The sequence below is a fragment of the Nomascus leucogenys genome, chromosome 11, assembly GCF_006542625.1.
Source record: "Nomascus leucogenys isolate Asia chromosome 11, Asia_NLE_v1, whole genome shotgun sequence".
NCBI classification, from domain to species: Eukaryota; Metazoa; Chordata; class Mammalia; order Primates; family Hylobatidae; genus Nomascus; species Nomascus leucogenys.
This window is the reverse complement of record NC_044391.1, coordinates 92417714-92444515: the sequence shown is the minus strand read 5'-3', so window position 1 is coordinate 92444515 and position 26802 is coordinate 92417714. Positions and strand designations below refer to the sequence as shown.

The 26802-nt window shown below is 39.1% G+C and overlaps 1 protein-coding gene and 1 long non-coding RNA gene across 5 annotated transcripts in view; one reads left to right on the top strand and one right to left on the bottom strand.

Moving 5' to 3' along the window:
• The window catches only part of LOC115837301, a 45470-nt gene extending 27131 nt beyond the window's left edge, over positions 1-18339 (bottom strand). Inside the window, exon 1 of the long non-coding RNA XR_004032347.1 lies at positions 18125-18339. This is a non-coding gene — a long non-coding RNA (uncharacterized LOC115837301). The remainder of the gene's footprint in view (positions 1-18124) is intronic.
• The window catches only part of TNIK (TRAF2 and NCK interacting kinase), a 405268-nt gene that overhangs the window by 125335 nt on the left and 253131 nt on the right, over positions 1-26802 (top strand). Inside the window, exon 1 of one of the 4 annotated variants that reach the window (XM_030822828.1) lies at positions 20395-20672. The exons of the other annotated variants lie outside the window; for them this stretch is intronic. The gene's annotated coding sequence lies outside the window, so the exon portion shown is untranslated. Of the gene's footprint in view, positions 1-20394; positions 20673-26802 lie in introns of those variants that run through there. 4 annotated transcript variants of the gene reach the window in all.

The following is a 26802-nucleotide window of genomic DNA, read 5'->3' as shown; positions in this document are numbered from 1 at the left end:
TGAACTGAACTACTGATACATGCAACAGCATGAATGAATCCCAAAATTGTTATGCTAAGTGAAAGAAGCCAGCCTCAAAAGGCTGTGTGCTGTGATCCCATTAATATCACATTTCAGAAAAGGCAAAACTAGGGATAGAGAACAGATCAATGAACTAGGATTATGGGGAGGGGATGTGACTACAAAGGGGCATGAGAGAACTTTTTAGGATTAACTGTGGTGGTGGTTACATGACTATACATTTGTTAAAATTCATCAAACTGTACATTTAAGATGGGTGAATTTTAATATAGATTATACCTGAAGAAAAAACAAAATTTGGAAATCATTACTAAATTAATAAACAACCTATGCATTTTCTTTTATTTGTCCAGCCTTTCAACAAAATTTTATTGCATGCAAAGAGTGTACCAGGCACTGTGCTTATCCCTGGGCATAGAAATATGAATAAAATGAGATCTTTGCCCTGACCACTTTTACTTCCAGACGCTTTTGCATTAAAAAGATGCTCCAAGCTAATAGAAGGTTGCTAGTGGTTGGTTTTCAGGAGGAGACTTTTTTTTTTGGCAGTTGGGGAGGGAAGCTTGCATTGTTGATTATCTGTATCTCCAAAGACTCTGAAAGTCACTTCAAATGACAGTGATCTGTTGTGAGCGCTAGTAGAATAATAGATTCTGTCATCAAAGGGATTGGCACAGTTTATGGTTAAAAAAAACTTATAAAGATCAACTATACAGGATTCAGGTTTTTAAATTTAATACAAGCTATCTTCCTTTCATACTCTGCTTCTCCCTAAGGAAATTACTGGAGTGTTTGAAGCCCAGAAACTTGCTGTAGTCACTAGAAACAATGTGGTGATGTCAGACTTGGGTGAATAAATAGTAGCACCTGTCCAAGACTTCATGAGTCTTTTTTTCCTCCCTCTAGTCTTTTTTGGCACAGCCTGAGGTTAGTTAATCTTTAAAAGAAGGAAAACGGAATGAGCCAGAAGGTAGCTTGATTCTAGACTATTTTTAGAAGGCTCCTCCACTTTGCTCCTGAGTGCCAGGTTTTTGAGAGCCTGGCAGGGCAAGCCATTGCTGGATGCCCTAGTGTGGCCATGAATCAGCTCTAGGTCCTCACAAGTCTCTGATGGCCATCAGTCCTCCCGGAAGATGCTTTCTGTGCTGCCCTCTCTTCTCCGTCATTCTCCATCTCCCAGGCATCTTTTCCAACATTCTGTTCCACTCACTCCATATCCTCAGGAAGAAGCCTTCCAGTTTCTACGGTCACAGTGCAGAGGATTGTGTATGTGTGTGTGGACAGAGAGGAGAGAGCGAGAGAGAGCGAGTACAAACAGGCAGGCTACTTGTGTAATTTTCCTAAAAGCCAAGTCTACATTATTCTTCCAGTTCTTGAAACCCTTCTTTCCATTTTAATTTGTTCTAGGACAAGCACCCTGGTGTGTGGTGCACAGTCATTGCGATCAGCCCCACCCACTGTCCAGTGCTGTACTTGACACTCCCCACTCCTCAGTCAGATACTTTTGCTGGCGGGGGGTGGTTCAGGAGGGGTGATGACAACAGTGGTGGGAGAGCTGGTGAAGAAACAAGGTACTGGTACTTGAAGACTTGCTCTCAGGCTCCTGGAACAGGCTCCTGGGTTGTCCAGTGTGGTTGGCCAGGGAAGGAGAGGAAATGATGATTAAAAGACAAATATGCAGTTGGAGAAAAAAACTGCCTTAGGCGGGAGGCGCTCCCTGTGCTGTATCTGTCGAGTAACTGAGCGCTGAGCACGATGGGGAAAGGGAAAGGTTACTACCTGGGACCTGCTGGAATTTCTCGAATTTAGAGAATTGGGAAAATCTTTGAAAGACCTTGTAGGGGGATGGGGGTTGCAAACTCTGATGGCCAGAGGGCCAGGCATGTAATTCTCATGAGTGAAATGGCCAGTTTGCTCAGCCCAAAGGGGACAGCCACTCCTCATTTTCCAGTTATTGCCATGGGAATTGGGATCCAGTGTTGTAGGTTTTTTTTTCTTTTCTTTTCTTTTTGAGACATCTGAGTCTCTGTTTCACCCAGGTTGGAGTGCAGTGGTGCGATCTTGGCTCGCTGCAACCTCTGCCTTCCAGGTTCAAGCGATTCTTCTGCCTCAGCCTTCTGAGTAGCTGGGATTACAGGTGGCTGCCACCACGTCCGGCTAATTTTTGTATTTTTTAGTAGAGACAGGGTTTCATCATGTTGGCCAGGCTGGTCTTGAACTCCTAACCTCAGGTGATCTGCCCACCTCAGCCTACCAAAGTGCTGGGATTATAGGCGTGAACCACTGCACCCGGCCTGTTGTCAGGTCTTAGAATTTTTTTTTTTTTTTTTTTTTTTTTTTAGAAAAGCTAGACTTTATGTAAAAGTTCCAAAATATTCATATTTAAAATTAAAAAGAGACACACACTCCCTCCCACCCCCAACACCCACTATTAGGATCAAACAAACTATTTTCAAGCAGAATATAGTTCGAAGGCCATCAACTGGAGCCTCTTCCCTAAAAGTTGTGGCTATAACATCAAAGAACATCACTGTGTTTTTGGCATTTGGGGCAAAATGATTTTTCTTTTTGTGGCACTCACCGTATATCACAGATTTCTAGCATTTCCACCCCCTAGTCCCATCCAATATTGCTTTTCTGTCATTCTGACAAAAATGTCCCAAAATTTTCAAGTAACTTCTAGGGTCAGCTGAGGTTTTCCCAGTTTTAGTATAGATAATACCCAAGCATCTTTGTGTTTCCTTTGCTGGGAATAATCTCAAGCCAAATATGACACTTCAGTTCTTGGTAAAAGCTAAATTTCACATCATCTTTTATGTGTCTAGCCTTTCTTATCCTCAGTCACCCTTCCTCTGATTTCTGTGGGTTTTGTTTGGGTGAATGCACCTGGCCTTCAGGTTATAGCTGAATCAGGAGGTAGTTGGCTAGCAGAAGGATTACCTGGAGACAGTTACACATCTCACACCTTTCTCTGGCTATAGCAGCCCTGACTCACAGCAGATATTGTCCTGAGGTTCTTCCCAGGAAGTGCCGTGGTGTGTGAAGCTGGCAGCATTCCGGCCATTTTGGAAGGTTGTCATAAATGGCGGTACTGCGAGCTAAGGCTGGGTGATGCATGCTCTTTAAGAAAAGGCTAATTTTCTGGAAAGAAGTTTGGCTATGTCTAAAAATGTTCATCCATCTCTGAGGAAATAATCGAATATGAAAAGGCTTTATGCACAATTATATTGTTTGTAAAACTAATTCCAATAGCCAAAAACAGTAAACAAGTTAAATGTTCCACATAGGAAAATGATTAAACAAATTTTGGGCTAGCTATATGATGTAATGATAAGTGGCCTTTTAAAACAAAGTTTATGAAGAATTTTTAATCAAAAGATGATAGGATGTGTTACTCATATATACACAGTTAGATATAGTTACATGTATGCCTATTTTTATAGGTGATTTTCCTTCTTCTCTATACTTTTCCACATAGTCCACAGTAAAAACAAATATTGCTTTTTAAAAAAATAACTTTTAATTTACATTAAATTAAATACAAAAGTTGCAAAGATAGTAGCGAGTTGCAGTATACCTATCCAGATTCTCCTACACTTTTATTACTTTTAAAAACTAGAATAAGTTACTTTAAAAATAATTTAAAATGGGGTTTCCTAGCATATATTATCACGAGATAGCTTTTCATAGTCATTTAGGTATATTGTAAAAGAGGCATTCAAAGAAAAAAATTATGTTATCAAAAAGGCACGTGTGACTTAGACTATATTTATTAAAAATGCTACATTTAACTGAGATCTCATGTGTTTCACACATCCTGGATGGAACACTGGAACATTAGAAAACCCTCTTTAAATCATTTGTCCTAAAATGATTTAAATGAGTCCATTGCTTATCATAGGCTTGCTTTTGGATTTGATGCCAAAATAGACTTGTATTTGAGACCAAAGAAGTTATCCATCTTTCCTCCTTGAGCTATATATTTAGTTATTCCTTCTCAGACTTCCTTAGCCATATAAGTCAGTTTTATATGAGTCTATAATGGATATGAGTTTAAGATGCAGTCATCTGAAATTGAATTTACCAAGTAGATGCTATTTTAATACTTTGTTTTGACTGATCAACTCGCCAAAGCTGGAAGCTAAAAATAATAAACCTTGTCATTTTAGCAAGTCAAGCCATCACAGAAAATATTAAGAAATGACAGCAACTGGTATTTACAGGGCTCTCTTTGCCATATTCCTAAATATTTCCTTTAGGAAAGGGCCAGGGAGTGGCTGTGGATCTGGGGTAGAAAGCGGCCTGTTTTTGAATTTATGGAGTAGCCCACTGTCAGGGCCCCTTTTTTCACTCAGAAATGAAAGGAGCTGGTTCACCAGAGGGTGTGAGAACTCATTAACCACCCCCAGTGCTTCCCACCCAGCAAGGGATCAGAACATGTGCTGCTGTTTCAGAGCATCACAAAATCTTGTTTTCATGTCAGGATTTCAAAGGCTTAGATTGTTCAGTTTGAAAATTTTGTCACAGAAACGAAATGGGCACCTCTGTAACTTGTGGTGGTGTTATTTTGTGGGAGGACCATCTATGTCTTTTTCCCCTATATTTTGAAATGAGGTCAAACGGACCTGTTCCATCCACTCACTTGGCATTTACTCTTCTTTGGGTGGGGCCCCTGGGAGTGTTTTAATTCAGGGGTCTGTAGGGTAAGAATAGAATAACATGGCATGACAAATTGGTTTGCTACAATCATAATTCGAAAGATAGGTCTGGGTCTGAAGGGCAGAGTAGTGGTTCTCATTGGGGTTGGGTTTGGAGGATATAGTGGAAACAGAAGGATCATATATAAGATTCACCCAAGAAGGTTTTTGGCCCCTAGGTTCCCCATCTGCCTGGTTAAGAATCCCCCAAAATAAAATGCCCCTATACCTCCTCCAGCTTATAAGGCAGAATTCCTGGGATGTGTAAGGCAAAACAACCCTCTGCTCTTTTGTTATAAGTATTCTGCTGCTTTCTAAGTAAATGTTCTTAACTAAGAGAAAAATCTATACACTCTATCTCTAGAAGGCCAGCTGGAGAGGGAGAAGAAAAGAAAATTAAGAGACAATTTGGTTGGCTATCATTAATCTTTGTTTAGCCTTGTGGGAAAATAAGCCTTCCTTCTTCTATCTTTGTTAGCAGGTAGATTAAGTTGGGTAAAGAATACTGTAGTCCATGAAAGAAAAGACAATGGACTTTACAAAGGTGTTCCAAAGCAGCCGAAAATATTTTTTTCTTTCAGCTATTTTGCTGTCTAAGACTCAATGACACTTGACTGATTTGGGGTCAGAATCTAATAAGCTCATTTCCCAGATGAAAAACCAGCACAGCTAGGCCTTCTCCACAGAGCCTATACCTAGGTCTATCGAAGGAAGAAGATCATTCAGAATTTTATTTTTGCAAACCTTCAAATGTTAAGATCTGAATGATCTATTTAGGACAGTCAGAACTGCCTAATGGAAGTTGCATAATTGAGTAGAATTAAAAACCGCTTTCCTTCAGGTCCTCCCTCCTTTCCCCCCATCTGTGACAACCTTTGACATTGCACAGATTTTCAAAGTCGCACTGTAAGATTAGTGCCAGGTTTCTTTCAAAGGAGGCTTGTAACTGAAAAATCTGTTTTCTCATCCCTCAAAGCTGGAAGCCATAAAGAAAAGAAAAGAATATGCTTTTAATGAAGTCTTTGCAGAATCAGCTCCTTGCAACTTCAGTTGTTCATGTGAATCAAAAATAGCAGAAAGTAGGTCATATTGTAAAAATGAATTAGGCTTCACTTCACATTTTATTGACTTTACTAGGTTTTTTTTCATTCACAGTTGTTGATTGTTAGCTAATGACTGGCATAAATAAAAAGGCATTTATTCTCTTATTTTCCTTATTTTGCCATTTACTTCTTTAGAATATCAGTGGGGCACACTATGTGCTTAGGGATTCAATTTTTTCATTTATCATTCTCACAACAACCCTGAAAGCTGGAATTTTTATGCTCATTTTATATATGAGGGAACTGAAGCTCACAGAGTTTAAGGTAAATGACCCAAGGACACACGGCTCATTAGAAAAGATCTGCAGTTTGGACACATTTCTCTATCTGGAAGCCCTGTTGTTTTCAATTACATTCTTTTGATTTAAAAAATATATATTTTTGAAATATATTAGTGGGAAATAATTAAACTGAAGTAATATTGCCAAATCTTAATTGCCTCATGAGACAATGAAAAATACTTACTATGGTATTAAATAATTTTTAAAAATGATAATAACATTTATTTGAGCACTTAGTAGGGACCAGGCATTATGAACAAGTATAGGAAACAAAATACACAAATAAGTAATAGTTAACATGTCATATAGTGAAGCTACTGTAGAGAAAAATAAAATAGGGTGTAAGGAGTGTGTGTATGTGTGTGTGTGCATATAGCAAGGGATTCTTGCTTCAGAGAAGGCATCAAGAATAGTATGAAATTTGAGCAGAAATTTCATAAGGAAAGTGCAGGAGCAGGTCTCTCAGACATCTGGATGAAAATTACAGAAATAGCAAGTGCAAAGGCCCTGAGGTGGGTGAGGTGGCTTTGTTTGAGGAAGAAGGAAGTGGCTGTCTCCACAGCGCCCTCCATTGTTTCCTTGGTGACTTCCTGCCACAGCCACCAGCTCTGTCGTGTGAATGCCTTTGTCCTCAAGGGACAGAGAGACTCCCTTAGAGGGCATGAGGAAAGGCAGGCGGAAGCCACCCCCACACTGGAGAGGGTGGGGAGCCAGTTTCATTTACATATTTAAATATCTTCCTCACAAGCAATAAATCTCAAATCATTTTAATTGAACATTTAAATCCTCCTCACTGGTAGGTATTTCAGGCATTCGGCTTTATGCCAATTATTGCGTCATCTTAAAAGAGAAGCTTTTAAGTTTATTAAACCCATTACACTTGAATATTTGATTCCTGCCAAAACATAATTTAAAATCCTCACTTTAAAATAATTTGGTAAGGATTAGTAAACCTACCAAAATAACCTAAACTGTGTGTTTGCAGAAATATCACCCAGTCTCTGGATAGGGGCAAACTGGTCCTTTGAAACGGACCTTTCATGGTAGCCCCACGCAAGCGAATCTGCAGTGTTCCAGTCATTTGGGCTGCTGCAACAAAGATATCATAAACTGGGTGGTCTGAATAACAAATCCTTACTTCCCATAGGTCTGGAGCCTGGTGAGTCCAAGATCAAGGCTCCAGCAGATTCAGTGTCTGGTAAGGGGCCTGCCTCCTGGTTCATAGATGATCCGGTTCATAGTCTTCTCACTGTGTCCTCACAAGGGTAACGGCTTCTCTGGAACCTATTTTATAAGTGCGCTAATCCTACGAGGGCAGAGCCTTCATGACCTAATCATCTCCCAAAGGCCCCATCTCCTAATACCAACAGGTTGGGGATTAGGATTCCAATGTATGAATTTTGGGGTGCAGACACAGACATTTAGTTTATAACATGCAGTTTGTCTAAGAAGTGGCCTGGCCTGAGTCTTGGAGATTCTGATTCAGTAGGTCTAAAATAGGGTTCAGGGTTCTTTTTCCAAACTAGTGATTTTTCTTTTTTTTTTTTTTTTTTTTAATGAGCCAGGTTTGGGAGCCATAGATCTGGTATAAAGGTGATATTGGTTCTATGTAATATAGAACATTGGAGTGGAGCAACAGTTTGGTCTGGCTAAGATGATGAAGGGGCACCCGTTAACACCTTCCTTTTTGCAGCTATATTAGTTGGGGAAGGCTAGGCTATGTTGCAGTAACACATTACACACCCACCTTTGCCCCCCAACCCACCCACCAAAACTCAGTGGTTTAATATTTCGTGGTCTGTGGCTTTCTCCTGCAGAGTCCAGGGCCAGTGTTCTGGATGAGCAGCTTTCCTCCATGCAGTGCCACGGGCATCCTGGTAACTTTTGTCCAGTCACACTGCGTCCCCTAGGGCCTCCTCAGAGCTGCCTGCAGAGTCAGCTGAAGACAGAGCATATCCATCTTTGTGGGGTGTTTTAGCGGCCAGGCATAGCACTGGCCAGCCCTTCTGCCCATATGCTATTGGGTAGAACCAGTACCTTGGTCCCTCTTAGACATGAGGGGACCAGGAAAGGTAGCTCTCCTGTGTGCTCAGGAGGCAAGAGAAATAGTTGGTGAACACCCACATGGCATTGGCTCTACAATTGTAACCCATAGTGTACTGCCCGATGCAATTTTTTGCAGGTTACCAGTGTTTTTCCACCTGAGTCTGCCTGACACTACAAGGCACTTCATACTCAGGATCATTTACCTCTCTGCAACCCTGGTTCAGCTTAGCATGAGGAAGAACCAGTTTGGTTGAACTAAGTCACAGTGAGGTATAATTGCATAACAGACCCCCTAATTGTCCCAGAAATCATTTTTATCTTAAAGTAGGAGTCTCATCCCAGGGATAGCTTAGCTTTTGTCTTTTCTTTACCATAGATTCTCTAAAAATTTAACACTTTTACAATGCTTCTTGCATTATTGGCAGCAGGGGTTTTTAGGGGCAGAGTAGGTAGGCATCCTGTAGGAGTAGATGATTCTAAGTATGGAGCTTGTGAGTTGGGGACTTTCTGGACAGTCTAAAAATATAAGCAGACTAGGTATGAATCCTAAGAAGAGCACCCTCAGGAGCAGAGGTAGTTTGCCCCTATGGTAGCACAAATCCTAAATACTCAATGTGAACAAATGAATTAAACGATATTACTACCTATAATTGCACACACTGGTGTTTCTCAAAGGATGATTTCCAGACTAGCAGCATTTGCATTATCTGGAATTTTTTTTTTTAAGTGAATTGTTAGGCTCTATCCCAGACCTACAGATTTAGAAATTCTGGTGCAGCAATCTATGTTTCAGGACAAACTGTTAAATTTAAATTTTAGATAAAACTTTGCAGCCCACCAGGTGATTTTGATGCATAACAATGTTTGAGAATCACTGGGATAGATTTTACCTGCTGATTATAATTTTATCAAAATCTAAGTAATTAGGGAACCTCAGTGGGAGTTGTTTTTTTTTTTTTTTTTTTTTCCCTTGTGGGAGAAGGAAATGCACATAAGCCTTTCAGGACACTTGTTAGATAAGCTTCTGTTGTTTTAGGTTAAATGGCTGCTTCTTTTGTGTGTCTGTCTATAATACTCTGTAGTGAGAATCAGTATCTTGAAAGATAAACAAAGGCAATTCAAAGATTAACAATTTTCTTTTGTATATACTACATAATAAAGCCAAAGAAATACACCAACAAATTTTAAAAACATTTAAAACCAATGGTTGATTCAATGCCTTTGTAGTTTTCCTCTTGGTTTTATTGATCACTTTTGGTAACTTTCCTCTTTTTCTATTCAAGGTTCTGGGTGGGATAATTTTTAGGGGCTTGAAATATATAATCTTAATATTGGAAACATTTCCAATTCTCCTCTTCCCTGCCACATAACGTGCTGTCTTAGTGAACACTTCTAAACAAATTTGAACCCACAAAGACCCAAGGGCGTCATTATGGACCTCAGTTGTTATGAAATCTGGATAGAGCAGATGAGGCTCGAGAAGAGTGGGCATGATCCTACAAGGGCTCTGGGATTTGTTTCCTTGCAGAAGTCCCTGATGTCAGCAAGGTTTGTCTCTTTTTCATTCAAGAGGTAGAAGCAGGTTCCCCTGAGTACTATATACCTCCTAGCCCTTGTGCAAACATCAGTTAATGAATCAAATCCCCGAATAAACCCTTTCCAGAGTGGTCCTCTGGCATATCAGAAAACTGTTAACTGCTCCCCGAAATTCTTGATATTTTACTGACCTTGGCTGTTTGTACTGGCCACAATTAAAGTCGCCAGATAAAATACAAGACCCTCAATGAAGCCGGGCGCGGTGGCTCACGTTTGTAATCCCAGCACTTTGGGAGGCCTAGGCGGGCGGATCACGAGGTCAGGAGATTGAGACCACGGTGAAACCCCGTCTCTACTAAAAATACAAAAAAATTAGCCGGGCGTGGTGGCGGGCGCCTATAGTCCCAGCTACTCGGAGAGGCTGAGGCAGGAGAATGGCGTGAACCCGGGAGGCAGAGCTTGCAGTGAGCCGAGATCGCGCCACTGCACTCCAGCCTGGGCAACAGAGCAAGACTCTGTCTCAAAAAACAAAACAAAACAAACAAAAACAACAACAAAAAAAAGACCCTCAATGAAATTTAAATTTCAGATAAACAATAACATTTAAGGGTAAGTATGTTCCATAACTATAAGTATGTAATATTTTATTAAGTTGAATTTAGAATTAAGAATGAACATTTGAATTTCAGATAACAGGTAATTATACTCAGTGTAAGTATGTTCCATATTACATAATAGTTACAGGACATACTATCTATCTAAAATTTAATTGTGTTTACTGAAGTTTTACTGTTAATTAGTTCTTATTAGCCACAACTCATGTGACTATGGCAAAGGGATATTTGGAGGCTACTAAGATGTCCAGAGCTTCTTAATCCCTAGACGTAGCCACTAGTCAGCAAAGGCATTTTGCCTTTGGTCTCTGTTTATTAAACCATCATTACTTTATGATTGCCACTCTACTTTTGGATGTCTTCTCCTTTCTCCTCTGTTGGTGTTTGTCTTCCTGGTCTCTGTCCTGTTTGCAGACAGAAAGGCTTTCCTGTTAGAAACAGCAACAGCCAATCTGAGTTCTTCTTCTTCTTTTTTTTTTTTTTTTTTTGGTCGCCCAGGCTGAAGTGCAGCGGCAGTATCTCGGCTCCCTGCAAGCTCCACCTCCCGGGTTCATGCCATTCTCCTGCCTCAGCCTCCTGAGTAGCTGGGGCTACAGGCACCTGCCAGCATGCCCAGCTAATTTTTTTTGTGTTTTTTTAGTAGAGACGGGGTTTCACCATGTTAGCCAGGATGGTCTCGATCTCCTGACCTCGTGATCTGCCCGCCTTGGCCTCCCAAAGTGTTGGGATTACAGGCGTGAGCCACCGCGCTCGGCCCTGAGTTCTTCTCGTTAACAAACTGGTCTCTTTCTGACGACTACGTAAATCTTTCTTTTTGGAGCTAGATGATATTTGGATATGTGTGGGTAAAAAATAACAACAATAACAACAAAATTGACATTTTTGAAAGCTTAGCTACCTGCAGTCCTCTTCTATGTTTTTTTGTATTTGGTGAATAATAGAACCTCTTTAGTTCTCAGAGTTCTTTGTGTAGGTAAGGGTGGCCCATCTAATTACCAACAATTAGATGAACAAGAACACCTGACCCTCACCAACTCGGGTTCTAATGAGAAACCAGTGCAGATAGTGTCAGATACAACAGGGCTCACTCAGCCATTTGTATGAAAATAACAGAAACCTAGTAGCAGCAATGTAAAGTCATTCTGTTCTTTCTGTCCTAGATTCCAGTTGCTGCTTCTCTCTAGAGACCTTTTATGCTTGTTTAGTTCTCTATGAAGTCAACAGGAACATCGGACACCAAGGAAGACTGTAAGAGTGAGAGACTCTGACCCAATTTAAATGTCCTCACAGAGTTCAGTTACTCAAAAGAATTCAAGCCTTAAAAGCACAGAGCCTTGAAGTTACTAGAGCTTTACCCAAATGCCCCATAGGTTCCTGGATTGCAGAATATTGCTGAAATCTTCGTTTTGCCCTTCCTCCCTCCTCCCTTTCAAATTTTATTTGGGTGACGTTCTGCTTGGGAATGACCAGCTGTCACTGCCAGTAGCTACTGGGATTACATTGCAGCATGGCCAGGGTGTTTTCGCTTTGTTTTTTAAAATGCCAGTGAATATTTACTGGAGCTACTGTAGGGATTGGCAGTTTCATTTCTGTTTTCCGTGGAGGGGTTTTGGGTATAATAGTTGGATTAGAAACACTAAGAAAATCAAGTTTAAACTCTCAATCTGTTGATGGTGCCAAGCACTAACCATTTGACATGAACTGGATGGAGATACCATCTTAATCAGAGGCTAAAATGCTACCTTTGCTCTAGATCATAGCTTATGAGGAGCAGAGTTTGAAGACAGAGACAGTCAGGTGGTGTCAGTTTCTGTCATTCTCACTTGGATTCCTGTGCAGTATCTTCACACTTTATTTTTAAAGAATTTTCAATCTGATGATACTGAAATTACTTTGGATCTTCTCTAATCTCATCCACCCTTCAGACTGTGTTTAGTTCTCCTGCTATGTACTTTCAGAGGTTCGAGAAACTGTAATGAACATATTGGGGTGGGAGTTCTGGAGGGCAGAGATGATGTCCATCTCCTTGACCCCGAAATTGTCAGTGCCCAACACTGACCTCGGACACAGTAGGTGCTCACCAGATAGATGAATGAATTAGATTCTAGGGCAACGTAATCCAGGCAGTGTAATCCACAAATCACCCTATGTCAATACATTGCAAGTAATTTTTAAGCCTGATAGAGTTTTCTGAAGGTCTAGAAGGGGCATACGTAAGTTACCTATGTGTTGGGTTATGTGAAGGGACCATTTTCTACTCCTGCCTCCCAGCATACTTCTGTCATCTTTATCCACTGAGTGTCCACATGGAATATGAAGAAAGACTTTGCAAGTAAGATATTAGGAAAATAAATTTCATGTGCCAAAACAGATATTGGCAAACATTTTTGATAAGGGCCTAGAGAGTAGATATTTCTGTCTTTCTAGAAATACGGTCTTTGTCACAACTAATCAACTACTGCTCTTGTAGCACAAAAGCTGCCACAGACAATACACAAAGGAGTGATCATGGCTGTGTTCCAATTAAACTTCATTTATGGACACAAATGTAAATTTCCTAGAACTTTCCCATATCATGAAATTCTGTTCTTTTAAAACACTTAACAGTGTAAAAAAATTCTTAACTCACTGGCTATACAAAAGCAGGTAGTGGATCTGATTTGAACCACTCGGCAGAGTTTCACAACCCTTCACTTAAAAAAAAAAACAACAATAACAACAACAAAAAAAAAACACTAATAACAAAGCCAAAGCTTTGGTGAGGAAAGGGGGCATTTTCATTTTATCAGCCTTATAGCTTTCCTGAGCACTGAAATGAGGGACATAGAGCCTTTTCTTTGTGGCTTATTTTTACACCATTTTGTGTTTTTCTGTATGTTTGCCTACCTTCATATGTGCGTGTATGGTAGAAGTAGAACCAAGTTTTCAAGTTACATGTGGTATATTTTCTTAGCAATTTGGAATGATCAAAGGAAATTATAGAAAATACAGTATGGTTCCAGTTAATTTTTAAAGAAAACACATTATACCGAAAAAAGATGTACTTTATATATGCTTGTAAAAGGTTCTGAAAGGTATTTACTAAATGTTAACAGTGGTTACCTGTGAAAATTGGGAGTGTCATTTTTGAAGCAGGGGAGATATTGATCTTTTTCTGACTCATTTGATGATTTTAAATGAGAATGATTCTTGCTCAGATAATTTCACTATTTGTGAAATTAAAATTAATTAGTAATGTATTGAACTAAAAAAATATTGAAAGAAAACACTGAGCCTGCTTCTGTGAAACTACAAAAACATCTGTGATTTGAATGACATTGTAATTTTTTCATATTGACCCTTAGTGAAATACAGCTTTTGGAAAATCCCTTCTCTATGAGAGCATTGCTAAATAAGGAAGGGTTTAGGTTTTGTAGGAGTAAAAATAGCTTCTCCAGGGATGTTGATATTTAAAATAATGCAAATGTACAATAAAATCCCACAATCTAACTACATTCTGGATTCAGCCCATATACCCAGAGTTTTAGAATACATTTCTGACTAAAACACAAAAGACCTTGAAAGCAGGTGCTGTCTTTGTTCCCTGATACCAATGTGTTTTAATAAGGTTCCACCAGATTTTCAGTGTCTTTGGTTAAATTGGAACTGACATTTATGCTAATTAGCTGGGTTTGGGAGTGAAACAGGTAAAATTGAATTACAATGGGCTCCAAACTGTATTTAGTTTTAAAATAGTGGCAATGGAGGGATATTTGGTTCTATTTGTCAGTTATTTCATATCTCGCTACTTTCTATCATTCCTTTCCCGCCTGGTGTGTTAATCTGGTAATCTGAAATCTTTTTGTCTGCCTGTAACATAATAGGCTGTTTTCCTGTAGTCCATCTGTCTCCTACAGGAGGTGAAAGTACTTTTCAGAAATGGCTTGGGTTGATATTATTAATCTTTATAAGCAGAGAATTCCTTGAATAATTTAATAGCCAAATGGCATGAGGGGGACTTGGTATAAAAATGAATTTTCCTGTCAGCTTTAAAAATTATAGCGTGGCCTGCCTTCTATCTGTGCAACTCAAATATCAAAACAATGGATGTTTATGCTCTTTATACAGTTTTCTGTTTTGCATTACCTAAGACCTAAGATGATGAAGAAACATTTAGACAATTTTGGTTTACTTTTTTTTTTTCTGCTAGAAAACCACAATAAGTTAATTAGCCAAAAGAAAGTCCTTCTTGTTCTCTGAAACAACAGATGCTGCCTTTGACCTTGGGATTTAAGGGCAAATCTATTCTTGATTACATGTCTTGAATTTCTTGGATTTGCCAGTGTTAGGGCAGCAGTTGTGATTAAGTGCTTTTGAAAGTATATGCCTGATTTTCAAAGAAATCAGTCTGCACAGCTGTTGCTAAAGAAATCGTTGTTCTCCGTTCTTCCAGTTCATTACTATATACGGTTTTAAAAATTATTTTTTCCCCTTACTTTTAACTGGAGTTGTCCTAGTTACAGATGTCACAGCCTCTGGGTGACTGGTCTTCCACCTGACACCCTGCTTCATTGCAAAGGCCTAAGGTTGGAGTATGCTGCATTTGATTTGCAGGGTAACGTTGTTCCTCTATGCTGGGATGGGGAATACAGACAATCCTGTGTTTAGACAAGCCAGCACGAGAGGGACTATTAATAGCCAACTATGTGTTTTCTCCCAGGAACAGCCTCTTTACAATGCTCTTTGCTTGCCTATCTTTTGGAAAGTCATGTGAATGCAGCAAAAGCTTTCTAAGAAATATGAGGGCCAAATGGAATTACTCTGCATAAAGTATTCCCACATGGGATTATCAGTATTTTGTTAGAAGACCATTTAGCAAGTTTGTTTGTTTCTGAATCAAAACCCATAGATGCTCATTGAACATTTTTTGTTTTTTTTTTTCTGTAAATCATGTATTTGAGAAAGACATCTTGATGATTGGAAACTTTTACCTTGGAGAAAGAAAGAATCAAGTAGTGACTTTATCCTCTAGATAGTGCTGAACTCAGAAGTACTTTTTCCCTTTAAGTGTCATAAAACACAATTATATTATTTTCAACCTGAGCAAATTGACAGACCAGGTCAGCTTTTTTCCTGGGTCATTTTACTGTGCATTTTCTTTTTATCTTCTGGATGTAATCTTTTATTTGTAGACCATTTTAGTGAAGCCCCTAGTAACAGTTTATTTAATTTTATTAGTCAATTTATAGGCAGGGGGCAAGACATATTAGAATATCATCATGGGTACTAAATTAGAAAATTTAAATCAAAATGTCTATGTTCTTTGAGCTATGCCTGCTAATTAAAGAAGTGGTAAACTGCTGAAATATAATAGGCCAACATGGAAAGGTCCAGAAGAACCATAGAGGACCCCCTTTCCTCTGGCTTGATCAATTATAAGAGAGCAAATGGAAGAGGCTATACAACTTTCTCTAGAAATGGGTTCTTTTGCAGGCATGAGCAGTCAGGTGCATATTGAATAGCCACAGATTAAACTGTCCTCTCCTACGCTTTCGAGGTCATCCTTCAAGATGTTTTTAGCTAACCTCCAAGATTAGGTGAGGGCTGATGCTCTAAATTTCAGTGGTTAGAGACTGACCCTTCCTGTAAGGAGGTAGTTAAGACATCCTGTCTTCTCAGGTGAATGCTTCTGGAAGGCAACATTGGAATATCTATTAGAATGATTTGATATAAAACAAGGTTATGACCTTTTGGAGAATACCTCAGTCTTTTCAGGGCATTTTCCTTCTTAATTTCTGGTACCTTAAAAAGGTCTCGTTCCTTTTGGTTGAATGCCTTGAGAAACGTAAGGCTATAAAGGAATTTTAACAAACTTGATTCTCTAATCAACTGCTCATAAATCCATTTTATTGTTTCAATTTTGCAAAATAAATGTTTAAAATTTGTCTATCCAGTCAGCCAGTTACCCGGTCAACTAACCTCCTAGCCAACCTGCTAACCTCAATGAATATCTTGCTCTGAAACTCTTTTTTTCCCCAAAATCTTCCCAAAGCTATTAAAAAATACCAAGTAAGGGTGGTAAAGGCATGTTTTATTAGCCATAGTAGTTAAACTTGTTAATTAATTTATCAGTAAGGGGAAAAACCCTCTTTGTAATTTTAACTTGTCTTCATGCTAAATTCCTTCCAGACTGTGGTTAGAACTTAACTGCAGAATTTTTGCCCAACAATATAAACATTTTCTATAAAACTATGGAAAGTTGCCCATTCTGGAAAAAATCTAAAGTACAAAGGATAAAGCATTTCTCAAGATAGAATTTCATTTCTGGTGTTTTTGCATGTAATTTTAAATTTTATTTTATTTTGAGACAGTCTTCCTCTGTCACCCAGGCTGGAGTACAGTGGCAGGATCAAAGCTCACGGCAGCTTCGAAATCCCGGGCTCCAGAAATCTTCCCACTTTAGCCTCCCGAGTAAATAGGACTATAGGCGCAATCATCTTGCCCAGCTACATTTTTTTATTTATATATTTTAAGTTTTATGTAGACAGTGTCTTGCTATGTTGACCAGGCTGGTTTTGAACTCCTGGCCTTAAGTGATCCTCCCACCTTAGCCTCCCAAAGCACTGGGATTACAGGCATGAGCCGCCATGCTGGCCGGCATGTAATTTTTAATACTGAGTCCAGGATAAATTTTCTTTTGCACTCACTGGGATATGTGTAGATACATTGTTAATCTTTGGAATCCCACTGGAATGAAATGTGTTTCATTAGTGCTTAAACTAAGATGTGTTAATTTGAGAGTTTATAAAAGGAGGTTTAAGCCTAGTGCATTTTCAAAGTTGCCTTTTTTCAATTAAAAAAAATTTTGATCTCTTGGCAAAAGCATAAAGTCAATAGACCATGTAAAGAACTGCATTCAGTTTGAAAATAATTAGGTTTTGAAGATTTATTCTACTGTCTTTTATGAGTAAGAACGTGTCTAGGGCTTTTAGGAGGATAGGTTTAAACAGGTTTACAGTATTTCCTTATAAGAGCTAGATTATGTATAAAATAAGAATTAACTTAAGAAATTTTGCTTTGAATTTCTCCAAAATTTTCTAGGGCCAACCAAGCTTATTCTCTTTAAACAGAAATTTAGGACCATTAGTAACTAAAAACCTTAATATGTTTTGGAAAGTGATTACTTGGACTCAGTATTTGTGGCGTATATGCTTTTGCATGTGTTTAAATTATGTTACGCCTGTATTTTGATCAGGCATTAAGTAATTGAAACACTCATGTTAAATACGCAATTGTCTGATTTAGAAGGCTGGAAAGCAGCAGCAAACCTGTTTCCAGAGACATTTCAATCTACAGGCCAGGTTCAGGCTAAACTACATAGTATGACTTTCCTTCTTTCTACACTGAGGTATAGAAGCAGCATAGAATTGGGATGGAGACAGACCTAGTACAAATCTAAGCCTCTTGTTTATGAGCTATTTAACTTCATGTAAGTTATTTGAGCCCCCTGAGCTTTAAGAATTAGATGCTTTCTAAATGTCAAGCACTATAGTAGTAATAAGCACACACGTTTCCTTTCCTTAGGATGGTTACTGTCCCATGGGAAAGGTAGACACATGGGCACAATTTCAATATATTCTCAAGTTCCAAGAAGCATACTCAAAGTGCCATGGAATAGGAACACTCTGCCTAGCAGCCCACTCCTTTTGGGCACACATTTGTCTGATACAACTATGTGCTAGGACGTGGATACCAACGTGAACAGAAAAACACAATCCTAACCCCTCTATTGTCTTATAACCTAAATAACAAAGTGATGACTGTAAACTAGAAAGTCTGTGGCCTACCTTACAGGGTTTGTAAGGGTGAAAAGAGCTTTCTTTCCCTTTCTTGTCATCTTCATTCTGTTCACTCACGCTCTGTCCAGATTCCCAGTCTCCCATTTGCCTAAGCGGGCAATGAGATAGTTGTTTCTCTTGGTTAACAGTTCTATATAATGAATCCCTTTACAGATGAGTGACTGAATACTTCTTCCTAAGAATAGTTGCATTATTACCAAAGACTTTTGGTTGCACCAAGACCATAGTACATGTCTCTCCATTTGGCAGCATTTCAGCCATTGAGCAGTCCTCCATGGATAGCTGGAGTGTCTCTTCCACATCCCGCTATTATGGTGCTTGGCTGCTATCCCGATGCCTGTGATGAGTGATGGAGTCCCTGGTGCTTCCTGGAGAGAGCAACAAATGGTAGTCTTGCACCACCTTGATTGTGAATATACTTGGTCTGTGGACTTCCCATGCTCAAACCTAAACCAAAGACCCCAGCCTGACCCGGAACAACTGCTTTGTTACAGGTGAAAGTCCTTGTTATTACTTTGGTAGTTAATCATCTTCCCCTGGGCCTTAAACTCCAGGTCATTCTCTGGAGAAGAAATTTAGGACCTGTGATATTATCCTATTGAAGTACTTTTCAGATACGATCTTTTAATTATAAAAGATATATAATTATATATTGTATATGGTATATATCATATAATTATGTAATTATAAAATGTAATCACTTGTATATAGTTCTTAGTTCCTCAGGCAAATCAAGTAAATAGTAGTTGCATGGGTAAATATAAAATACACAAATACTCCTTATAGTAATATAAGAACTATCATTCAGGCAGGAGGACACAAAAGATCAATGTATGAACCATTCCTATGTATTTTTCCCTTTTGAAGCACAGGTAGGAGCAAATCATTTCCCTTCTCCACAAAGCTCAGTGGCTTCTTACTGCACTCAGAATAGCCTGGTTTATAGGCCTCTGTGAGCTGCCTCTCTTCCCCTTTTCATCCAAAGTGTTTTTAAATCCCTTTAGATACTCTTTGCTCCAGCTTGCCTGGGCTATTAACTGTTCTCCCGAACACCATACTTTATGTCTGCAGGCCTTTGCTCATACTGTTTGGTCAGCAGGGAATAAATTTTACTCCTTATTCATTTATAAAATCCTACCGATCCTCCAAGGCTGAGCTCAAATGCCTCCTCTTTCATGAAACCTTCTATATCCCTACTAATCGGGATCAATTATTTCTTTCTCTCTATTCCTCCTTGTTGGCCTATTGGGTGTACCTTTATTGCCTGTATAGGCTTTTCTCATTTCTGCTTGTATCTAGGTAATTCACTCATCTATCCATACATTCATTCAGCGACTATTTCTTGAAAGCTTTATCATTTGTACTGTGCAAGAAGATGGGAATATAATGGGAAACAGAAAATGGATGCTGCCTGTGCTCTGGAAGCTTACAGTCTTCTGGCAGAGATGGGTGATAAGGTGATAAGCACCAAACCCACAAAGCTAAAACTGCAGCTGTGGGAAGAGCAGGGAAGACAGATTTATGGGTCTCTGTCTCTAGACTGTAAACTCCTTGACGCCAGTGAGAGCCTCTTGCTTGGTTAAGAAGGCCGTAGTATAAAACAATTGTGAAATGCCCTGCGTCATGAGTTTGTGTCTCCCCAAATATATGAGGAAGTCCTAATATCCAGTACCTGTGAATATGACCTTATTTGGAAATAGGGTCTCTGCAGATGGAATGAAGTTAAGATGGGATCATACTTGATTAGAGTAGGTCCTAATCCAGTTTGACTGGTGTTCAGTAAGAAGAGGAGAAAAGACAGACACAGACACAGTGGGGAATGCCACGTGAAAATGGGAGTAGAGATGGGAGGGATGTTTGTAAGCCAGGGAATGTCAAGAAATGTTGGTAACCACAAGAAGTTAGGAAGAAGGCATGGAACTGTTTCTTCTTCAGAACTTCCAGAAAGAACCGACTCCCATTGACACCTTGACACCTGGATTTCAGACTCCTCTCTTCCAGAACTGTGAGAGAATGCATTTCTGTTATTTTAGGCCACCCAGTTTGTGGTAGTTTATTATGGCAGCTCCGGGCAACTAATACACTCTTCTGGAGGGAAGTTCATGAGAACGAATTTAATGCACAACACCATGGTGCACTAATGTGTGGGTCAATGAATGAATTTGGATGAAAGAATGAATAGAGTACTGTGTTTGCCCTCTTCAGTGGTAAGAGATCAGGGTGAGTTCAGGATATTTGTTCCGTTTCAGTTGTCTATTAACAGGAAAAAATGTGGATTCACACTTCATGTCATCATCAGTTGAGAAGGCTGGCTGAATAATGGCCCATGTGGTTGTCTTTAGAAATAAAGCTGTGTTTTTGTCACTGTGGCCAAGGGGGTATAAATAAGCTAGTCACTAAATGTTAAAATGGTGGCAACTCTTCCTTTTCTGCTTTCAAAGCAGAATCTTAGTTCTCACATCTCCTACCCCTGCTTCCTCAGGCAATTCGTGTTTGTCCCTCTGGTTGAAAGGCTCACTTCAGGATAAAGCAGGAGGTATGGTTTGTGGTTGTTGTTACTAATGATTTTTAGATTTTGTGTTGCATTTTATATTTTCAGAACATTTTACAGTTGTTGACTGAGTTCCCTAGCACTCAGAAATTTGTGGTATTAAGATGCTTTTTGTTTGCAAAGGACAAAGATGTTTAGTGATACTTGAAATCTACACTAATCAGATATTCATGAGTATGGGGTGCGGCCTGACCTCCCTTCTGCCTCCTGAATCCTTCTCCTCACTCTAGATTCAGGACAGTGCCACCTCTATAAAGCCTCTATGATCCCCTCAAGCCTCACAACTCTGTGTCGTTTTATTGTGTTTTATTATTTATTTATTTATTGTTTGTGTGGGTTTTCCCTAGTAGATTATGAGGTTTTGGAGGACAGGTAACCACACTCACCCAGCAGGCATGCAGGAACTATCTCTTGAATGAACAAGTGAATTAATGAGTGAATGAAATTCCTGGAACTGACTTAGGCCAGGAATTTCTCATCTTTTAGCAGCTACTTCCCATTTTATACATCCAAGATCATATCCATGAAACCACAGTGAGTCTCTAGGCAAATTACAGAGAGGCAGAAATGGGATGGCAACACCAGCTTGGAGAACCTCTGGATCAGCCATAGGCTCCACATGGATCTCCTGGTCTTGCTGTCATGGAGGATTGAGTCATACTTTCAAGGCTGTCCTCTTGAGACCACTGCTCAGAGGTGCCGGTCAAAGGTCTCAGGGTCATAGGCAGAGGGGGAAGGCCAGATTGGCCACTGTGGCTCTGAGTATAGAGGGATAAGGCTAAAGTAGAGGTTCTTATAATCCAGAAATCTTCTCTGATGCTGGAAGTCTTCAGCTGCACTAAGAGATGTGGTTGTAAAGGGACTCCAGCAACAGAAAGCATAGCCATCCTCACCTCTTGAGAATGAGCTTCGTTTTGCTTATGTTTTTTTACTTTTCATCTATATATCTGCATGTTTATGAACATCCTGTAATATGGCACCAAGCATTAAACATTTATGGAGCAACTGAAATATTCAGGATAGAATGTTTAAATTAGCGCTGGTCTCTGCATTCCTTCCTGCCTGTGTTTCTCTGTTTTGTACCCTAGCCCATTCTGGCAACTACTATAGAGCCTCACACTCATCAGATGATGTCATACCATGCCCGGATGAAAGCTAGTTCTCAAGGCACTCAGATCATGGCACAAAACAAAAAGGAAAGATGTGTCTTTAAGTCGTTCATTTAGCACAATAACTGCATTTTCAGAGGGAACTTCTATCCGTGTTTATTCTCAAGATTGAAGGACTCAGAGTGCAGCTCTCGTGACAGCTTGGCTCTTCTTGTGTGTTTTTTTCCTTGCTGTTTAGACGTAAGGACCCCTTTTCTCCCACCTCAACATGGTTACATGTTTGTTATTTCACAATACTTTAATTTTTTAAAAAATCATAAGTGAACCTTCACACTGTTAGAATTATTTAATTGTAAGTGAATTTCTTATTAGAATTATTTTTACCTGCAAGACTAGTCTTTTATGTAACAACTGTCTAATGACAAAAGTGGTAATTATATACTTTGCTACCTACAAATGATAGGAAAACAGAGTAAGCTATTTCTGGGGCCCTCTCTGCCACTCATTCTGTGAGTCCTCCATCATCACATCACCTGACCCCTCACATCCACAGCTTTCCTAATCTTTAACATGAGCAGGTTGAAGTTGAGGATCCCTAATTTCCCTTCCAGACCCACTGTTCTGTGATTCCAGGTATGTGTAACCTAGCTATTTAAAAAAAAAAAAAAAAAAAAAGCTAAACGTTGGTAGAGAGTATCACAAAAAAATAACAAAGACACATTTTTAAAAATCGGTCAAGCTGCCATCGTTAGAGGCAGTATTCCTGGTTTTGAGTTTATAAACTACCTGCTGGTAAAATCTCTTGAGTAGTTTCTACACACTTGCATTCTTCCTTCGTTTTCAAAACACTGTCTGGGTGATTGCAAAGTGATTCCCCCGATATATAATCTCTTATTCAGCGTAGCACGCTGGGAGGATGTGAGATCCACATGGAGAAGTTAAGCACACACAGATCTGCCAGGTCAGAAGTACATTAAATGGCACGCTGTGGTCCCAGACTTTCATCTTTCAGCATCAGTAATTGCCATGAATACTCAAGGAGGTGCCCTGTGTGAGAGCTGCTGGATTTGAGCCATAAGCCATGGTTCAGGAATATGAATCCTGTGAAAGCCAAAGTAGTAATATTGTCAGAGACACACAGGTAAGGCCATGAATGAACAAACTGGACATCGTGACATTCCAGCTGAAAAAAGAGCAATTTATTAAGTTTCAGCACCATAGATGAAGGAAACTGGTAAATTTACTGGATGTTTTAGGAACTTGGAAATTGATGATGAAACAGGAAAGAGACCCCAGCTAAAAGAAAACTTCTGGCACAAACAGTTGAAAGCACTCAGTTAAATAGATCTTCTGACCCATTGGATACCCACCAAGAACAAGGCAATTTGGGCACATCCAAAGTGGTTTGTGTGGGTAGTCATTAAAACCTGAGTATTACTTCAATTATCTGAGACCTAACAGAGGGCAGTTGTTCTAAATAGTCAGGCTGCCACCCTCTAGTTACAACTGTTTTTTAAAGTTTGAAAATGGAAATATTTAAAATAATATACTACATATAGTTACATAGAACTATTTTCATATAAAAATAATATTTTTCTGATAATTTTGGAAGAATTAGAAAAACACAGAGCTCACAATGGATAATCTCACTATCTAGAGATAACTTTTATTAATCTTTTGATGTATTTCCTTCCAGTCCCCCCATATTTTAAACTTATGTGGACATATTTTTAAAATCAGATATGCCAGTCTAGCCTTTTTTTTTTTTTTTTTTTTTTTTTTTTTTTAAATCTGGAGCTGCCGTTAGGGACAGCTGAGGAAGTGCAGAGCAATGCCACAAAATGTCTCCCCTCCCTTTTTTTTTTTCCACAGCCCAGATGGCTAAGATTTGTGGTGGGTGGGCAGGCGCACCCCCCCCCCCCGCTGCCGAAGTCACATGTGCTCTTCGTGGCTTTGGCACTTCCTGACCTTGCATGTATGTTCGCTGCTGAAATCCTTCCCACTCTTGCCAATGCAGCTATAAAAATCTAGGTGGCTGAGTTTTTGCTTATCTGAATTACAGGAAAGTTGATGATGGAGAGAAATATCGATGATGGGTTTTGTTCTCTTAATTCTTTTGTAAAGAAAGGATGTGATTTGTTCTGTTGTTCCGCTAACATAACTTGTTAAAATAATGGGAAAGCCAGGAGAAAAGTGTTTGGAGAATGACGGTGAATACTTTTGGGTTAGTTGGGCTCAGGTGACATGCTTGTTTTCAGGAGGAAGGTTCTCGATACTAAGAGATTACTTCCAGGTGGCAGCCCAATGTAGAAAAATCAGCGTGTGCTCTGGAATCAGACAAACCCAGATCTGAATTCTGGTTTTTCTTCCCTCCTTTGTGTCATCTTGAGCAAGTTACTTAGTTTCCATGAGCATCAGTTTCTTCATCTATGTACTACAAGTGGTGGATGCATACTTCTCAAATGTTTAGGGAGCTTCAATGGAAATATACTTGGAGTTCCTAGCACATAGTAGGTGCTTACTCGTGAGCTTGTTCCTTCTGCATTTCCCAGCTGTTTCTGGAAGGCGTGCTGTCATCAGCGAGTCAGTGAATAATGATAATGGTATGCTAATATTTACCCAGACAAATACTTTGCACAAAACTATTCGTATAATGTTAATCAGTGAAAAAGGTTCTCGTCATGTAGTTGAATTTTCTCGTATTATGAGTTGAATTTTCTTTCCCGTCTATTAACAAACTTTGAATGGGAAAGCTACTAAATTGATTTTTTTTTCTCTGTCTCTGCTCTACTGTGGGGACATGCTTTTATATTTGCAAATAAAGCTCACAATATATCTTTTTATTACATTCTCACCGTCCCAGCAGAATTTTAATGAGTGGGAGTGGTGAGTGGAGATTGAGATTCAGGGGTCACTTGTGTTTGTGCTGCAAGACATACACATTTGGGGAAACAGAGCATGATCTGAATTAACTGGGAAGCACATGTTTCATAAGTGCTTGATACATTCCTGAAAGAAAATTAAAAAGTAAATATTTTTGCTTGTTGCAGCCATTCTAAAGAGTGTGCTATCAGCTTTCTTTTTTTTGTTTGTTTGTTTTTTAACTGCTTATCAACTTGTAAGGTGAGGGATTAGTAGACTTTGTATTATAATGCTTGAAAAGAAAAGCTTTATTTAAATATCAAATATGAACATGTAACGAGAGATTGCTTAACAATTGTGTAGAATAGGAAAAAGAATTGGAAAATTTTCATACAAAAAGTAAAAGAAATTGAGGGGAGGGAAACAAATGAACCCAAACTCTTATATTCTTTTCTCTGTTAACTTTCAGGAAGGCCAAAATGAGATTTAATGTACTGTACGAAGTATCTTGTAGCTTTGCTGTTTTGTTCATTTGCTTACCCTTTTCTCTCTCTTAAATTTTAATTTCTAAGTCTACAGTCCTACATTCATTAATTGATTTGGTCATCAAACATCTTTTCTGTGCTAGTTTTAGGAGAAAGAAAAACTTCCCCTAAAATTGTAAATTTTGATTTACAATTGTGACTGTAAATGTCACAATCTTGGTGGGTTGCAATCCTGTAAAGAAAAATGATGGCTCAGCAGCTCTATAAGAGGCTGTGTTAGATCCAGTATGAGCCCAGTCCCACTGTTTTTGGAGAGAGAAGATGCAGTCCAGACAAATCCATAGCTTCAACTGTGAGTCACAGTTTGCCAGGCAGAGAGCTATGGGAGGTATTGCCGAAGAGGCAGTAGCATGTGTCTTTTATGATGGATCACTTCAATTTTTTAAAAAAGTAGATATGGTATAAATAATAATGAAAAATGAGTCAAGAAATAAGGATGGTAACTAACACGGGAAGAAGTTAAGCAATAGGTAAGGAAGTGTGTGATTAAGAGCTCCAGTGAGTGGCTGTGTTGATGGGGTTTCAGAAAAAGGATTTCTTTGCAAAAGCAGAGAGGAAGAATAGCAGATGGTAATGAGATAAAGGTTTTCTCCCCAAGAGGAGAACTGGGGAGCAAAAATCCAGAGAAAGGAAAAGTCTGGGCTACTGGTGAAAGCTGGACTTCAAGAAAAATAGTTTAAGGATGTTTAAGTTTTTGGTTTTTAGACACCCAGCTGCTTGTGTGACACCACATTGCAGAGTTATTATTTAGTAATATTTTGAATGAAAGGTCTCTCTTCATAAAACCCCCACCCTTTACAAACTATTAGTCTCAGAAACTCTTTACATTCTTAAAAGTTACTGAGGACTTCAAGAAGCTTTTGTTTATGTGAGTTATATCTACCAATGTTTATTGTAAGATCAATAAGTGGGAGTTTATTAAATATAATGAAGCATTTTTTTAAACTTTGATTTTGTTTCAGGGGTGCATGTGCAAGTTTGTTCTATAGATAAATTGCATGCTTCATGGGTTTGGTGTACATGTTATTTGTTCACCCAGATGGTAAGGATAGCACATGCTAGATAGTTGTTTGATCCTCACCCTCCTCCCATGCTCCGCTTTCCAGTAGGCCCTGGTATCTGTTCCCTTCTTTGTGTCCAGGTGTACTCAATGTTTAGCTCTCACTTATTAAGTGAGAACATACGGTATTTGGCTTTCTTTTCCTGTGTTATTTTACTTAGGATGATGGCCTCCAGCCCCATCCATGTTGCTGCAAAAGACATGGTCTCATTCTTTTTCATGGCTGCATAGTATTCCATGGTGTATATGTACCACATTTTTTTTTCCGGTCTACCAATGATGGGCATTTAGGTTGATTCCATGTTTCTGTTATTGTGAATAGTGCTGCAATGATCATAACATGTGCATGTGTCTTTATGGTAGAATGATTTATATTCCTTTGGATATATATGCAGTAATGGGATTGCTGGGTCAAAATGGTAGTTCTGTTTTTAAGTACTTTGAGAAATCACCGAACTGCTTTCCATAGTGGCAAAACTAATTTACATTGCCACCAGCAGTGTATAAGCATTCCCTTTTCTTTACAGCCTTGTCAGCAT